We start from the raw sequence: 12,047 nt of genomic DNA, 5'->3' as shown, positions 1-12,047 counted from the left end.
TAAGTAGGTGTCAGTGATTCCCTCTGGGCAAGAAAGTAGGATGTGGTAGGAGTAGGGCTCATGAGACTGGTTGATGAAGTGATATTTTCTGTGTTTACTACATATACTTTTGTGTTAGTTATATATATTTTAAATGGGCCCACATAAATTTGCAAAATTTTGCTTGTTTAGAAAAAATATACCAATAAGAGCAATCCCAGGTTTGTAGAGTTTCCAGTCTGAACCCAATCTGTGGACCACCTGGGAGTCATCTCCAGCTAGTAAGATTAAATCACCAATTTAAGGACAGGTTGGCTCACCGACCCAAGGGCCAAGTCTACCCACTGAGGCAGTCACTAAGGCCATCTGATGCTGTCACATATGGAGACTCCGAGAGCAGATGCAGCAGGCTCCAGTGATACCTCTCACCGCCCCCAATCCCGGCCCTCATACACTTTAGTGGTTTTCTTGGAGCTCTAGAAATTATTGCACAAAATTACTATGGTATAAGATTTTGGTGCTTTTGCTTGCTGATGCTCTGGATGACTAGATAAACTGCAAATCGGTCTGTCCTCATTTAAGTACATCCCTAGGCAATGTCTCGCTACAATATACACTGTAGATCAAATGGCACACTGCTACACAGAGAGCTAAGGCACAAGGTATGGTTGCCTTCAAACAGCTGAAATTTATACCTTTCCTTCCTAAATAAAGAGTCTGTGCCTTTCCTATAGGCACACAATTCTTTCAAACTGGGCATACTTCTTTTGGAGCTGTCCATATTTGGGGCACCCGGTGTCTCCTGGGGATAATTGTAAGTCAGCAATTTGCACTGAGTGAAGATGGCTTTAGCACCACCGTTGGCTCCAGTTGTTTTATGATGTGTCACACTTTCAGACAATACAGTTCTAGGGAATCAGTATAAACAAAGTAAAACTTAGAATAAATGGAGCCCTGACTTTTTAAAAGGACACCTAGGAAGGTTTTATTAGGATTTTTCTGGAATTTGGGTTTTGTCACTTTCTTAAATCATTTCAAGACAGAAAATTAAATCACTTGATCATCTGATCACAAGGCAGGTATTCATTCATTCATTCATTTAACTACTTTATAAGTATCATTTGCTCAATCTAATGAAATCTACTATGGGCCAGGAACTCTATCAGGTACTGAAATGCAGTGTTTTCTGTGGTCGATAGTACTGGTGACAAATGCCAGGAGGGTGGAAAAAGGATCTTTTATGTCATCAGAGAGAATGACACCTGACCGGCTTGGTTCATGCCATCCATGCATCAATACAGGTATATACTAAGTGCCAGGCACTGTGTTAGGCACCCAGGACATAATTGTAAACAAAAGCAAAATCCCAGTCTGGAAGTCTATCTAGTGAAGATGACTATTGATCAAATAATCACCTAAGGAGTATAAAACACAATGGTGCCAAGTGTCCCTGAGATGTCCTTTTGTCCCTCATCCCTGCCTCTACTTTTATAAAGGGCAAACAGAGCAGGTACACTTCTATATCTTATTGAACTTCCAGGTAAGATTAATTTGGGGGAAAAATGGGGTTTGATTTTTAAAAGTTGGAAAACCACTACTGCATGGTTTGGCATTTAACTTGGCTGTGAATTTTCATTTTTTGAATCTTTCCAATTGTGTGTCTGAAATCTGAGGTGTGCCTTCTTAAAATTTATTTCTTAATCTTGTTCACTGGTCCTTATTTCCATAGGGTCTCCAATTCCCTCCTCTTATAATCATTTCCTTCAAGATTTTCTTCTACCTTTGCATCTCAAATGAATTCTCACCAGTAAACAAAAACTACCAAGAAAAGAATTGCTCTTGTTGACCATTTCCTACTCGGAGAGGTGATTGCTAGTGCAATTCATTCTTTTTTTTAATATTTTGTCTTAGTTATAGTTGGATACAATACCTTTATTTTATTTTTATGTGGTGTTGAGGATCGAACGCAGGGCCCCAACATGCTAAGTGAGCAGTCTACAGCTGAGTCACAACCCCAGCCCCTACAATTCATTCTTGATGGTGGAAATAACATGCAGAATTGATTCAAGAGCACACTAAACCCACAACCACCCCAACTAGGAACAAACCTATCTTGGTGTATTCAACAGAAATGTTCTTATTTTTTGTAAACATATTTTTTTTAGTTGTAGATGAACACAATATCTTTATTTTATTTATTTATTTTTATGTGGTGCTGAGGATTGAACCCTGTGCCTCACACATACTAGGCAAGCTCTCTACCACTGAGCCCCAGCTCCAGCTCCATCTCCAAACATAAATGTTCTTAACTTTTACTTGGTGAACATTTTTGATAGTGGTTCAGTATGATATTGGACTTGTTCCTATTCCCTTCACAAATAGCAAAAGTGATTCCTTCATTCTCATGTTACAGTGCAATTTATGAAGAGCTTCAAATTCAGAATATCACTGATCCCAAAACAACTCAGTAACTTCTAAGTAGTATTTGGAAATGTCTACTTACCTAGCCAACATTTGTCAATGCTTTACTTTTTAGTTTGGGGATGACTGCTTTACAGTGCTATTACCCATGTTTGTAAAGTTCTGAATTACTAAAAAATAAGAAATAAGGAAGAGCGTTTATATATTTTCTATTTTGTAATATTTCAATGGTACCCTGACATCCAATTTTCCACTTACTAGGCTATCAAGAAAAGAGATTATATTGGTTATAGGAAAACCTTAAAAACATGGATGCTGACTGGTTAAACATTGTATGTTGCCCAAATACACTCCCTTAGCTAACCAAACTACATTTATAGTTTCATTATGCAAATAAGATATTGACATAATTCCATGCTCTTCCTAATTGTTTTATTGTTTCTAAGCAGATGGGTCAGGCCAATTTCCAGAAAAGGAAACTGTAGCATGTTGAGTGATGATCCCCCAAAAAGATATGTCTATATATCTACATGAAAATACCAGGAACATGTACATGATATTTTGTTTGGAAAAAGAGGTGTTTGCAGATGTAATTAAGTTAAAGACCTCAAGATGACATCATCCTGTCTTATTCAGGTGGGCCCCAAATCCAATGTCCTTATAAGAAAGAAGAGCAAAAGACAGATGCATACAGAGGGTAAAGTGATGGTGAAGACAGGGGCAGAGTGACACTCCCACAAGCCAAGGGATGCCTTTAACCACAAGAAGTTGGAAGATGCAAGGAACAAACTTCTCCAGACCCTCCAGAGGGAAGGTGACCTTGGCCATACCTGGGTTTCAGACTTCTGATTTCCAGAGCTGTGAGAGAATGAATTTCTGTTGTTGTGTGTGGTCATTTGTTACAATGGCCACTGTGACCTAATACAATAACCAGGTGAAGCTTTCAAGTCATTACTTGGACATTCACCCTCTTCTCAGCCAGAATCCTTGGAAGGCTAACCACCTCTTATTATTGAGCAAGGGACAACTTTTATCATTTTGAAAGTGGAAAATCTACTTCAGAAACCTTTTAAAAATTAATCAAAATTTTAAATTCAAGAAAAAGAAAAGCCGAATTTCCAACTATTAAATCACCACAAAGAAATTACTTCCTTCAGAGCACTTGAGCCTTGTTATTTTGGTTTGTTGTTATATAAAAATGCAATATGTCATTCCATAAACATCTAAAGAAGAAAAAGCATCCAAAATCATCCTTTTTTTTTTTTTTTTTTTTGTACTGGGGATTGAACTAGGGGGCATTTGACTACTGAGTCACATCCCCAGCCCTACTTTATATTTTATTTAGAGACTAGGGTCTCACCAAGTTGCTTAGTGCCTTGCCATTGCTGAGGCTGGCTTTTAACTCACGATTCTCCTGCCTCAGCCTCTCGAGCTGCTGGAATTACAGGCATGCACCACTGTGCCCGGCCCCATTAATTCTTAATGCAATATGATTTGTGTGTACTTCTGAGGTAGTCTATTTAATCAGACTAGTTTTCATTGCTTCAATTCAGTTAGCTACATTGTTTTATGTTTGGAGAGAGAGAGAGAGAGAGAGAGAGAGAGAGAGAGAGAGAGAAGAGGAGAGGAGAGAGAGAGTGTGTGTGTGTGTGTGTATTTGGGGGTGGGGAAGCAGAGATTGTTTCAGTAGACCACTAACTTGTTTAGCTCTAGCTGGCTTCACATATAATATTACTTGCTGTGGTCTTTATACATTAGGTAAAATAGCCTGCAAAGACAAAAATGGTTTTTAGCATAAATTTGGAAAAAGTCAGCAAATCTATAAAAGTTCACTAATTATTCACTCTTTTAACCTATTTGTCCTATAAGACGAATACTACAGGGAAAGAAATCTCTTTTTACATAGTTATTGCAAGCCAGACAACAATTGTCATTATGAAAGGGACTATGAATATACATTTTATTTGCATAAAAAAGATCAGTGTATTATTTCACTTCAAAATGTACACAAGACATTATGTGACTATTTTTATTTGAAAAGATCTAACAGATTCACTTGATTTCTTATTAATTATTTTGATCTTTCTTGGCCTTGACAGTCTAGAGGGGTGGAAAGACCAGTGGACCTAATGTCAGAAGGCTTGCATGCCATTCCTGTTCTACCACTATGTGAGCTGAGCCTCTGGAAGCCTCAGATTCTGTTTTCTGGTTTTGTTTTGTTATTTTGTTAGTTGTTTTTTTTTTTTTTTTGGATACCAGGTATTGAACCCAGGGGCGTTCAGCAACTGAGCCACATCCCCACCATTTTTTATTTTGAGACAGGTTCACACTAAATTGCTGAGGCTGGCTTTGAACTTGTGATCCTCTTGCCTCAGCCTCCTAAACCACTGGGATTACAGGAGTATGTCACCATGCCCAGCAAACCTCAGATTCTTAATTCAATGAAAGAAGGATAAAAACTTCTCTACCACTGGGCGCAGTGGCACCCGCCTGTAATCCTAGTGGCTAGGGAGGCTGAGGTGGGAAGATTGTGAGTCCAAAGCCAGCCTCATCAAAAGTGATGATTTAAGCAACTCAGTGAGACCCTGTCTCTAAAAAAATAATAATAATAATACAAAATAGGGCTGGGGATGTGACTCAGTGGCCGAGTGCCCCCGAGTTCAATCCCCCAGTATTTCTGCCTATTGAAACCCCAGTCTTCAGTGGCAAGACCACCACATTGCCTTATAAACCAGTGGTTCTCATGGCTGCACACTGAAATAACCTGGGAAGCTAGGGCCACCCCCAGAGATCTTCACTTGCTCACTTTGGGTGGGGCTTGGGTATTAGAACAGGTTTAAAGCCTCCCAAATGATTTTAATGTATAACCAACATTTAGAACCACTACTGTAAAGACAATTAATCCATGGCAGCAGAACTCATCCCTAGCTGGCTGATAATGTTTTATTTTCTTGTTAATTGAGGTATAATTGACAAGCACAAAGCTGGAGGCATCACAGTTCCGGGTTTCAAAATCTTATAAAAATTATGGTAATCAAGACATCATCATACTGGCATAAAGGCAGACAGGTGGAACAATGGAACAGTATAGACAGCCCAGAAATAGATCTATTCATTTATGGTTAACTGATATGCAAAAAGTATGCCAAGAACATTTGATGGGGATCATCCCTTCAACAAAAGATGTTGCTAAAACTGGAGATGCACATACAACACAATAAATTTGAACGTATAGCTTCTACCACCTACAAAAATCAACTCAAAGTTGATTATAAATATAAATATAATAAATACCTGAAATTGTAATACTAGAAGAATTAGTATATGAAAATTGGGGAAAACTTCTAAACATTCCTAACTAATGAATCTGTTTAACTGAATTGCTCAACCCACTGTAGAAGGTATGAAGTGCCCACAGGAAATTCACAGCTAATAGTTCGCCCTCTGAAAATACGAACAAATAAGTTTATGTAAGTACTATTCCAAGCACTCTACAAGTACAAATTAATGTAATAGTGCAAAAATATTATTACACTCCTCATTTTATCGATGAAAACACTGGGGCACAGAGAGGTTATGTAAATCACCCATAATCACACAGCCTGCAAATGACTAGGCAGAAATTTGATCCAAGTGATCACTAGGAAACATTGCCCATAGTAGACTGACTGCTCAGTTCTGATTTCATAAAGTTGCATGTTTATGAAAAATTAGACCCTTTTGTTTCCAAACTGTTTATGCTGATTGTATTATAACTGAATAGTTTAGTTAAATATTATGTAACCCCCCTCCCCCAAAAAAGGTGAGTGCACAAAGAAAGAATTGCTGTTTCTATGACAACTGAGATGATTGCTTTGGAAGCTTAACACTAAAAGAAACTGCTCTCAAATTAAATGTGAGACAACAATGATTTGTGAAAAATCTAAAATTTAGGATTCTGTGCCCTAATTGCTTTGCAAATATAATAATTTAATTTCTTGTTCCAGTTAAATGAAACTGACATGGTAAATCATAAGCAAAACATTCTGGATGTGCTTATACAAGAAAAAGGAGGGACTTCAAAAACGGTGCTGGGAAAACTGGAAATCCATATGCAGCAAAATGAAATTAAACCACTCTCTCTCACCACACACAAAACTCAACTCAAACTGGATCAAGGACCTAGAAATTAGACCAGAGACCCTACACCTAAAGAATAAAAAGTAGGCCCAAATCTTCATCATGTCAGATTAGGCCCCAACTTCCTTAACAAGACTCCTAAAGCACAAGAAATAAAATCAACAATGAATAAATGGGATGGATTCAAAAGAAAAAGCTTCTTCTCAACAAAAGAAATAATCAATGAGGTAAAGAGAGTGTCTACATTTTGGGAGCAAATTTTTGCCACACACATGTCAGACAGAGCACTAATCTCCAGGATATATAAAGAACTCAAAAACCTTAACACCAAAAAAACAAACAGTCCAATCAATAAATGGGCTAACACAGCCACATCAATATTTATAGCAGCTCAATTCACAATAGCCAAACTGTGGAACCAACCTAGATGCCCTTCAGTCGATGAATGGATAAAGAAACTGTGGTACATTTACACAATGGAATATTACTCAGCATTAAAAGGGAATGAAATTATGGCATTTGCAGGTAAATGGATGGAGATGGAGAAGATAATGCTAAGTGAAGTTAGACAATCCCCCAAAACCATGGACTGAAGGTTTTCCTCTGATAAGTGGAGGAACTTTGTATGGGGCAAAGGGGAGGAGGGAAGGGGGCAAGGGGATAGGAAAGATGGTGGAATGAGACAGACATCATTACCTTTGGTACATGTATGATTGCACAAATGGTGTGACTCTAGTTCATATACAACTAGAGAAATGAAAAATTCTGCTCCATTTATGTACAATGAATCATAGAGCTTTCTAATGTTATGTATAACTGATTAGAATAAAAAATATGCTATATGAAAAAAATTGTTACATGCATGTACAGGTATGGCATTATGAATCCCACTATATGTACACATATAAAGCACCAATAAAAAATAAATTAAAGGGCTGGGGATGTGGCTCAAGCGGTAGCGTGCTCGCCTGGCATGCATGCGGCCCAGGTTTGATCCTCAGCACCACATACAAACAAAGATGTTGTGTCTGCCGAAAACTAAAAAATAAATATTAAAATTCTCTCTCTCTCTCTCTCTCTCTCTTTAAAACAAATTAATTAATTAATTAATTAATTAAAATGCTGAAAAAAAAAAAAAGAAAAAGGAGGGAAACTTCCTTCGATAGACTCACAATAAAAAAACAAGGCCTTAGCCTTGTATCAAAAGATGAGCAAGTATATATATTTATATATTCAAATTAACTAAAATTGTTTCTGGGCTGTATGTATGATTTTGTAATCATTCCCCAAATTAATCAGTTTTTTAAATTAACTGACCAACCACTAGTACATATCAGAAAAATCTGAAGAACTAAAATAACCTTTATTGTTTCATATTATAATTGTGTTAGTCAGCTTTGCATTACTGTAACAAAACACCTGAGATAATCAACTTAACATGAAGAACGACTTATTTTGGCTCAGTTTTGAAAGTTTCCATCCATGGTCCATTGGCCCTGTTTCTTTTGGGCCAGTGGCAAAACAACACATCATGGTGGGAGAGCGAGTTGGAAGAAGCTGCTCACCTCATAGTGGCCAGGAAGCAAAACAAGAGATAGGAAGGTGCTGGATGCACACAGCCTCTTTTGAAGGCAAGCCTCCAAGGACCTAAGACTTCCACTAGTCCCCGCCTCTTAAAATTCCCACCACCCCCCAATAGCACCAAGCTGGGGACTACATGGGCCTTGGGGGACATTTATCCAAACCATAGTATTTACTTACATGTTTGTCTTCCTCACCTCATCCTAAGTGCCTCAAGTACAGGGATCTTATCTCATTCATTGTTTTATGTTCAGGCTTACAATAGTGTGTGGTGCAGTATAGATTCAAAAATCATGAAAATTTAAAGCTTGTGGGTGAAAGTACTCTGAAGGTATAAAGTGCTGGGGAACTATGGACTATGATTGAATGGGCACACACATGAGTCTGTCCTGGTTTCTAGAGGCAGAAAGTCAGTAATATAACCACTTTCAGGGTTAATCAGCAACATTAGTAGAGCCTGGTGGTTACAAGAGTGGATCATAGAGTTAGGCAAATCCTTGCTTCACAATTTAGTAGCTGGGTGACCTTGGGCAAAATGCCTACCAATACCTCAGTTTCCCCATGTGTGATGTAGAGACCATTATAAAAATACCAAAGGCAAAACAAGTAAATGTCAATCAATTGAGTGTTGATATGGAATAAGCTCCCAGCTATATTATTAAGTGAAAAAAGTAAGTAGCTAAAACATACAGTATGATTCTATTACTATTAAAAACAAAAACAAACAAAAATATCAAAATAAACTTGTGTAAACATAAGAAATTTGTAGAGGAATTTGAAAGAAACTGTTAAAAGTGATTATATCTGTGGAATGCCGCAGACAGCAGTTAAAATTTAAAGAGGCAAAGGGGGAATGCACAAGAGGTGTGCTAGGAAAAAGCTCTATTGCATAAAGAAAGAACAAGAAGGAAATCCATAGAAGACAGCTTGGGTCAGCATTCTGTTTTGAATTCTAAGGTTAGAAGCAAAGCCAAGCTGTGCCTTAGATCAGTGATGTCAAATTCAGAGCATGCAGACACTTCTTCCTCCAAAGCATATGAACTGGGACATTCTTCACCACTGAGCCTGGACAAGGCACCAGAGGCTTCTCAGGTAAATGCTCTGGGTGGCCACCAACAATATACCAAAAGAGGGGAGGCAATGGCTTGAGAAGATTCTATAAGGGTATTTGGAATATAGTTACTGAGCCTGAAGGGAATTAATGGCTACAAAGAAAATCAGACATTCTTAAATGGAAGATAGGAGATGCTCAGTAGTAAAAGATTAGTCTCAGAGCATCTTCTGGTCTCTTATCCACAGAAACCAAGAGTTACAACCCTAGTCTTTCCTATCTAAAATTAAAATCTCCACAGGAAGAACCACTATAATGAACCCGCTTACTTAACAAACCTGGACTTTCTATAACACTTTAACAGTCACCACATTTTCACATCAATTGTGATTGTGGGTTTGGTTTTGCTCTGCTCTTACCACCCTATGAGCTAGATGTTATTAGACTCCATTGTGTTGATAAACACTCTTGTTTGCTGAGCAATTAAGGCACTTGCCTGGGATCACATAACAGGCCAGCGGTAGAGTTGGATTAAGAGCCAGGGTTCCTGATTATCAACCCCAGTCTCTCTCCTTGAATGTTAATTTCAAGGAAAGCTTATTACAGTGAATGTAGCCTATTTTGTATGCATGGGCTGATGAGTTCTGGGGACCATTTAAGCTATGCTACTGTTTGGTATGAACTCTGAAGTCAGGCAATAGTGAGCACATCATATTTATTGTTTCACTGAAGCTTCCTACTGCTCAGGCAATACACCATGGAATTTCCTCAGTTCTATTCTTTCCAAGTCTTACACCCATCTAGTCTGTCAGAAGTCCTGTTGGAATGGATGGAGTTGGAGAATATAATGCTAAGTGAAGTAAGCCAATCCCCCCCAAAAAAAATAAATGCCAAATGTTTTCTCTGATACAAGGATGCTGATTCATAATGGGGATGGGGGGAAATGGAGGATTAGACGAACTCTAGATAGGGGAAAGGGGAAGGAGGGAAAGGAGGGACATGGGGGTAGTAAAGATGGTGGAATGAGATGGACAGCATCATCCTAAGTACATGTATGAATACATGAATAGTGTGAATATACTTTGTATACATCCAGAGACATGAAATATTGTGCTCTGCCACAGTCTGGCTGGGCACACAATCACGAGCCACCACACAGCTTGTAGATTCAAACAGCAACTCTTTATTCCCGAACTCACACCAGCCGTCTACAATCACGTTCTGGGGAAATCCACGTTCTCTTCCCAAATCCACCTTCTCTCCCAAATTCACCTCCACTCGGCTTCTGTCTCCCAAAATATACTGTCTGAATCCCGTGAGAACTCAAGGGGAACTCAGGCAGCAGGATACGCCCTATTCCCAGCAGGAATAATCTTAAACCTTAAACCTGGAACCTAAACTGGGAACGCCCTAAACACGACTATCTTAAAACCGGGAACACCCTAATCTGCCTTGGTCCTTGAGCAAGGTTAAGTACATTCAATGTCACTGCAACATGGGGTACGCTGGCAAGGAAATTGTCATACCTACTTGGCTAATGGCTCCCAGCATCTTTTCTCCCCCCTTCTGATTAATTAAACAACAAGCAATGCGGCTTAAGGACCGTGCCTGGTAGGTTGTCCAATTCAACATATGGTTCTTACCCGTCATCGGAAAACTGACCTTTAGGCGTCAGCCTCCTGTCTTAGGTTGATACCACTGCAATTGAATCATACCCGTCACTGACTACCGGTCCAGCATACAGCCATACTTGTGGATAGGTCTATGCACCAGTGGGGGAGTGAGGTTCTTTGCCTCACCTCTGTTGGCCCCCAAATTTGGCCTTGGTGCCAGTGGGGGAGTGAGGTTAATGTGGCTTATGGACCGTGCCTGGTAGGTTGTCCAATTCAACATATGGTTCTTACCCGTCATCGGAAAACTGACCTTTAGGCGTCAGCCTCCTGTCTTAGGTTGATACCACTGCAATTGGATCATACCCGTCACTGACTACCGGTCCAGCATAAGCCATTGGCCCCCAAATTTTAGACCATCACTAGCAGAAGGGAGGAGGATACAGAAATGCCACGACACCAAGCCAATTGACGGCTCCTTGGGAAAAATTGCATCACTGGTGACACCATCAGCAAAGATATGCCACCATTACCACAATTCGCTGCACCAAACGATAGTTACATAGTCCAGGCAAGTTCTGCAAGCAGTTCAAAGCAGAGGAATCTATCAATATGTCCATTTCCTCCCAAAATCCGTTTCCTCCCAAAGTAAGTTGACTCTTTGATTGAGCATTACTTGTTGAGTTCTTCACTGGCACTGGGATGGAGATAGGAATTCTGGCAATGATGCTAAAGAGACATTATCCTGAAAAGAATTATTAAATATAATGAAAAGGAAAGGTGAAAGTAAACAAACAGATCTGTTAACCTACTTTAAAAACAATGCTTAACAGCCTTTTACCTAATTTAAACTAGTAAACAAACAGATCTGTTAACCACCTTTAAAAACAATCCTTAACAGCTGTTTACATAATTTAAATTAAACCATTTAAATCACGTGAATAAAAAATAATAATAATTCGGATCCATTTTTTCATGAGCGCTCCTCATATAAGAAATATGGCCATACGCACATACAGACATACAACACAAAACACAAGAGTGTACACAAACGTACAACACATAAGAAAATAGTAAAGGCCTTGTAGCTTTACCTAGGTGAAATCTCCATTGCAATGTTTAAAAACTCCACAGTCAAAAAATAAAACTGATCAGAAAAACATTAACCTAGGTTTGTATGAGCTCAAAAAATAAAAATAGAACCTTATGATGTGGAAAAATGCAATAATAAAATAGCTATTGAAAAAAGCATCCTGGTTAATCACTGTCGCAGATGTAAGAATGGC

This window comes from Marmota monax, unplaced genomic scaffold, assembly GCF_021218885.2.
Source record: "Marmota monax isolate L192 unplaced genomic scaffold, Marmota_monax_Labrador192_F-V1.1 WCK01_AAM20220418_F8-fsc00123, whole genome shotgun sequence".
Taxonomy (NCBI): Eukaryota; Metazoa; Chordata; class Mammalia; order Rodentia; family Sciuridae; genus Marmota; species Marmota monax.
Note: the sequence above shows the minus strand (reverse complement) of the source record.